The 5,990-nt window shown below is 37.9% G+C and overlaps 1 long non-coding RNA gene across 1 annotated transcript; it reads right to left on the reverse strand.

Annotated features, from left to right (window-relative positions):
• Positions 1 to 2,978: 2,978 nt before the first annotated feature.
• On the reverse strand, positions 2,979 to 4,262 carry LOC129921388 (uncharacterized). The gene is made up of 2 exons (XR_008773512.1): positions 4,121 to 4,262; positions 2,979 to 3,023 (listed from the first exon to the last, which is right to left on the reverse strand). It is a non-coding gene; the product is annotated as an uncharacterized LOC129921388 (long non-coding RNA).
• Positions 4,263 to 5,990: the final 1,728 nt, after the last annotated feature.

A 5,990-nucleotide genomic window follows, 5' to 3' on the forward strand; every position in this document is an offset into this window, starting at 1 on the left:
GCTGCATTGCACAGTTAATCAAAAGGATACCAGGAATATTTTCAACCGAGCACGAAACTCGCAACAAAAACATTGTTTTGATTAATGGGTTCCACCGCTTCCGCAAAAACTTTCTACGAACGGGTAGCAGCGGGGCGATTTAACGCAAATGTCGCGCGAAAATAAACACAGACATCTGCGATAGAAAGATGTATTTAACACCCGTGAGGCACAAATTCACCGTTTAGTGACCGCTGCCGCCGCCACCGTCAGATAGCTCTATTTGCATTTGTCATTCTGATTCAAAGATGGCGCAGCCAGCGACACTTTGCAATTTGGTGTCGTGCTTATATGCGTCGTCGTCGTCGTCCATCGTCATGTTCGTCGCGCTCGCGTTTTTATATGAGCGCACCATATTCTGTGTGTGACTGTGAGTGACCCCGCAGGATATCTTGTCCGCTTGACCACAATGAATCACCTCAATGTGACAGTTTAACATGGAAATGGGAACGAAAATGCAATGGACAATGTGCACCACACCGCCTCGCAATAGAGTCGTATAGAATGCGCGCGAGAGTGGTAAGGGATGCAATGGAAGAAGTGCAAAATATGCGGAGGAATGCTTCCTTTTTTTGCCGCTAGGCCTACGCACACGAGAGGAGAGAGAGCTGGAGCTTTTTTTTATTCGTGTTTGATCAATTTTATAATGAAGCGGAATGTTAGACTTCGTGTTTCCTACCTCTTTCCTATACAACATGACGACGGGATGAGGAGTCTTTGGAGGAGAGTTCTTTTCACTTACACAACTAAATGCATCTAAGCCAAAACTGACTGCCCACATTGTACAAGCGGATACAACTTATCGCTCTTATAAAAAAAGGCGGGCGCAAGGGGGCGCAGATGAATGGAGAGCAGCGCAGTCTTATGTCCTCGTTGTAAGTATTGGTCAAATCAGAAATTAATTGAACGCTGGCACGCAACGCGCACATGTCCATTTTGATAAATTGCCCAAAACGAAATAATTTCGCTTAAAAAATTGATAGATTTCGCAAAGTTGCGCGCGCGGTGTGGAGTTTTGTATGCGCGCACGTTGTTTTCCTATACTCGATACGCAGCAGAGGCTTTCTAATGTTGTAGAACAGATTTCGGCATATCCTTTGTCTGGGAGTTTTGCAGCAGCAGCAGACATCGCGCTTGAACTCTCTCGCTCATTGTTTTGTTGTGCGCGGAACTAAAATCGCAAGGCTGCGTGCGGTCCCAAGAGTCCAATTCGATTGCAAAAGCATTGAGGATTTGCATCTACAACAGCCAGCAGCAGCTGGATTTCTTCAAACATCGATCTCTCTCGTCGTCGTCGCTCAGGCAAACGAACTGCTTGTAGTTGAGATTTTTACAAATTAATAAGCTCCATGAACTGTCCTTTGGTTTATAGGCTTTTGAATGATGGCAAAGAAAAAAAAAACCAGGACAGGGGACACACCGATCGCACTACTGCGAATCGATATATGCTTCGCATTTGTAGTGCGTGCGCGGTGCAGTTGTCCACCTCGCGTCGCGCTCATGGCATGCCAATTTGATAGCTAACAAGCTAGATACAACTTCGATTGCGGACTCCGACAGCGGTGGCGGAGTTCGGTTCGGGTTGGCAGCACTAGCAAAGTATGCAAATGGGTGCGAGAGCGCGCGCGCGCGCAAGCGCTTTCGTCTCCGATCGCGCAAATTCAGGTCGACATGGTCTCAAATATTTTCATAATAATTTATAACACGCTACACGGTCTCCTCGAAGGGGCGTTGTGGTGGAGTGAGAGAATGGGGCGAGAGTTCATCTCTCACATCAGAGTGCGCGGATTCGGATTCCACTAGGCTCGAGCTGAAGCAGTGCAGTAGCTGCATTGGTCGCTGATATGCGCAAGGGGACCGTTTCTAAGAGGTACATCTACTCGACTACCTTTATGTGAAACAAAGTCCTGGGGGGCCCATGTAGGCAGACCTGATCGACATCGTTGATAGGCAGCAGCAAGCAGCAGCAACAGCAGTAGTAGCTTTATAGCTGTGTAAGTATATATAACTGCAATGTGTGCTCGCAGCCGAAAGTGGAGCGTAATTAGCGTGGATCGGTTATTCATATGATGGCTATTTTGAGTCTTTTCAGCCAGCATCCAGTACGAGTAAACGAGTAAACACCGTCGGCCAAAAAGTACTTTGCAATTATGATGGTTTCGTTACGCGGAAAATTTATAAATTTGTTATCACCTTAAAAATTGTTTGTGGCTGTGTGTGTTTGGGAAGAGGATAGGCTTTTTTTTGATATAGCCAGTCACAGCCGGGGGTGATACCTGGCTTTGACTGCGGGATGGCACTGTATTATAGCTGTGTTGTGATGGTGGTGGCCATATGTGTGGAAGCTTGGCAATAATAATTTGTTAGACAATTTTTGCCTGTCGCTAAGTGGTTAAGGCGATAAATATTCCTCTACGTGGCATTAATGGGCGACAGATACAAATTGATTTTTTTTTTTTTTTCGTTTCTTAACTGTGTGAGCTTGAGAGCAACAACTGTGAAGCTCATATTGAAGGCATGCAGCAGCAGTAACATCGGGATAGTTATTCTATGTTGCACTGCACCGAACCGTGTTGAACGATGAGGGGTGAGATGGTGTTTTGATAGCCTTTTGGGATTCGGTTTTAGTAGATTACGATCAAGAGGAGTTGACTAGTCACATCCGGCGCGCTCTGTGACACGCAGTGTGAAAGGAAGTTGCATAGTTAAAATAGAAATATCGCTTACAAACACGAATATTTGGAATTTCATATTTCTGAGATAAAAATGCGGAATTTTTGATTTTGAGATTTTAAAGGAAAGTTTGGTTCCAACCGGATATAGAATCATTATCTAAGAAAAAAAATCAAAAATATACTTTCTATTCAAAAAAGTGATTTCCAGAATTTCTTCTCTCTCAATTTTAGGTAATTTAATTTTTGAATAAAATTGTAGGTAAAGTTCTGAACTTACCGATTGTTATGGTTTATTTTTGCCTCTCATATCTGAAAATAAAAAAAAAAACACATATTGAAAGCAAAAATGCAAATAAAGGAGGAAATTGTTAATAATCCTAACATTTGATTTTTTTTTGTAGGTAATCTTTTTTTGTATTAAAACTCTTAACTTGCCCTAGAGTAAAATGTACAATGAACTTTCGGATCAATCAACGATAATGAGATAAAGGGACACGAATTTCACAACATTTTTTAATTGAAATTTTGTATTCAGAATTAAAAAAAAATATTACCAGAGGCTTTTATTTTCATCAATAAAACCGTCATTCTTGTGAGGCACGTTATTATCTTTGCAAAAAAAAAAATTACGAACTCGAGATGAAACTGACAATTCAAATATGTAATCCGTAAGGAATATTAAAAGGATTGCTAGTAATTCTAAAAACATAATTTGATTCGAGTTGAAAAGAGGTTATCAGGGCTAGAGAAATTAGCCGATGTCTAACCGAATGCAGAATTTCAAAAATTACACCGATGAAAAAAGATTAAAAAAAGAAAAAAAAATTCATAAAATGTCAAAAATCGTATTGGTAATGAATTCCGATACATAAGCATTTTGGTTTCTGTACTACTGCTCTTGTAAACTTTATTGATGATTCTTATTGATCTTTAATACATATGAGGCGTTCAGAATAATAACACTGGTTAGCAAAATTAAACTTTTTTTGTTGCCTGAACAAAAATATACTTTTCTGAAGGTTTTTAAACAGATTTAAAAAGGTGGTAAACAGTTCCTATAAAAACTGTTACTAAATATGCTCAAACAATTTTCCTTAAAAAGAATAAGGTCCGAAGTTTTGCATTTTCTAACGGTAATATTTCAAAAACGGGAGCTGATTAATTTTTTTTGACTTCGGATTCGAGTTCAGCACACCGAAAACCTTTAGAAAAGTATATTTTTGTTTCGGCAACAAAACCACCAGTGTAATGGGTAAAATTTATTTAAAACTTTGAGAAGCTCTTGCTAAGGAACTAAAGGAGCTTTGAAACACAAATCTATAACTCTATTTTACCAGAATTTCTTCCTTTCATTCTATTAAAAATCAAACGAAACACTTAATTTTAAAGACCTTCAAACAACTTACTTGTAGAGAAGTGAACTTGACCCATTGTTAGGTATTCTGACCACCCGATATATCAATCTTGCTTTTGCTGATGGTCATGGTCATGCTACGTTTTTGTTACTGTTATAAGACTTCTCATTCCACGATGGATCTGGAAAATACAAGGATTTTGACATAAGGAATAATTTGTTTTTTTCTTTACAAATTTTATTGGGAACTCAAGTTTTTTTTAAATCACAATTTTTCAGCAAATATTAATTGATACAAAACAGTTAATGGTGTCGTTGTTTTTTCTTAATATCTATATAAGGATTTTTTTTTATGAAAAGCGCACTTCATACCTAAATGGAGGAACATGAACTTCTTCCATAAGATTTTGCTATTGGTGTGATCCAATCTACACGCTCTGTTATTTTGTCACACATTATGCAATGTGGAGTATGCCATAAAAATAATTTTATTGACTTCTAAATACCTAAAGGTTTTTAAAATAAATTATTACTCTGCAAGTTCGCTGCTCAGCTCTTTTGTTTGTTAATGGATTCATGTATTGGAACTTTCAAAATTGAAAATTATCAATGTATTTTCGTTTTGTTTGAAACTCAAAATGAAAGTGGATCAAAACTATGATTAGAATTTTGTATATTAAAATTGATAGCAGCCCACAACAATTTTTTGGTGTGATGATAGGATAAAATTATTAGTACATATATTTGGAAATATTTGTTTTTTTTTTTTTTGTTTATATGAAATAATGTCCTGTGCACTGGCAAGTACATTAGCAATGAAGTTTTTAAATAAATATGATAGCAAAAAACTGTCTGGCACTAAGTATTTCGCAGGTACTAAAATCCTTAGTGCCAGACAGTAGATGACAATAAAGAACAATTTCAGCAGATCGATTGTTTAAGTATTGAACAATTTGTCTCAGCCCAACACTTTTTTACTTATAAATTTTTGGTTTTCTTACAAATAATTTTGGAATAATTTTTTTTCTAAAGCATACAACTTGTTTTCTAATGACGTTAACACCTCTTTCACCTTTCACGTTATCACCTTTTAAGGACTATCGAAGAAGTTCAATTTGGGTAGATAAAAATTGGTCGGTTTCATTTCGACAATTATTAAGCACATAAAAAAGTTTCTCCTATCATATCCTTACATCTTTATGGTTTTACTCCAATTCAATAATCCTCTCCAACTTCTTACGTTTATGACTCATTTTGAAATTTCTCCAATCCTCAACCCCCAATAAATTTCCAACTTGACCATTTCCATGTCAGAAGATTGTGTTTCAGACTAACTGTTTCTTGGTTAAACGACTTTTCGAAATGTGTATTTCATGGTTCGACTATTTATTTTTATAGAACTGCTTTAAATCTCTTTTTCTTAATTTATTCGCGACTTTCAAAACCAAACATCTCATAAGGAAATGCTATACAATAAAACTCTTTTCCCCGCACCATCCCACACGCACTACCAGCACCATCCAGTACCTTGTCAACAAACTAAGATTAATTAAAAATGGACAACATCCTTCGTTCGCACACAGCAAGCAGATAAACATGACTCAGTATTATCATTGCCGTAAATCACCCTCCTCTCGCACAACGTTGGTTGGTAAACAACACAACAAGGATGTCGTTGCTCCTGCTGCTGCTTCCGCTGCTGGCAATGGAGCTGAGATCTTCCAAGGTCCCAAGTCCCAACACTCTCATCATCGCAGAGTATTTAATTGCCGGTGATTGATGTGGCCAATGCAGACCCAACTGACATCGAATATTTCCAACTGTCATTAGGATCACACTAAAACTACAACAATGCGTACAAAAAAACGCACCAATACACCTGCAAATCTGCAATCATTCAAATTGGAAATTAGCAATCCGAC

This window comes from Episyrphus balteatus, chromosome 1 (assembly GCF_945859705.1).
Source record: "Episyrphus balteatus chromosome 1, idEpiBalt1.1, whole genome shotgun sequence".
Classification (NCBI taxonomy): domain Eukaryota; kingdom Metazoa; phylum Arthropoda; class Insecta; order Diptera; family Syrphidae; genus Episyrphus; species Episyrphus balteatus.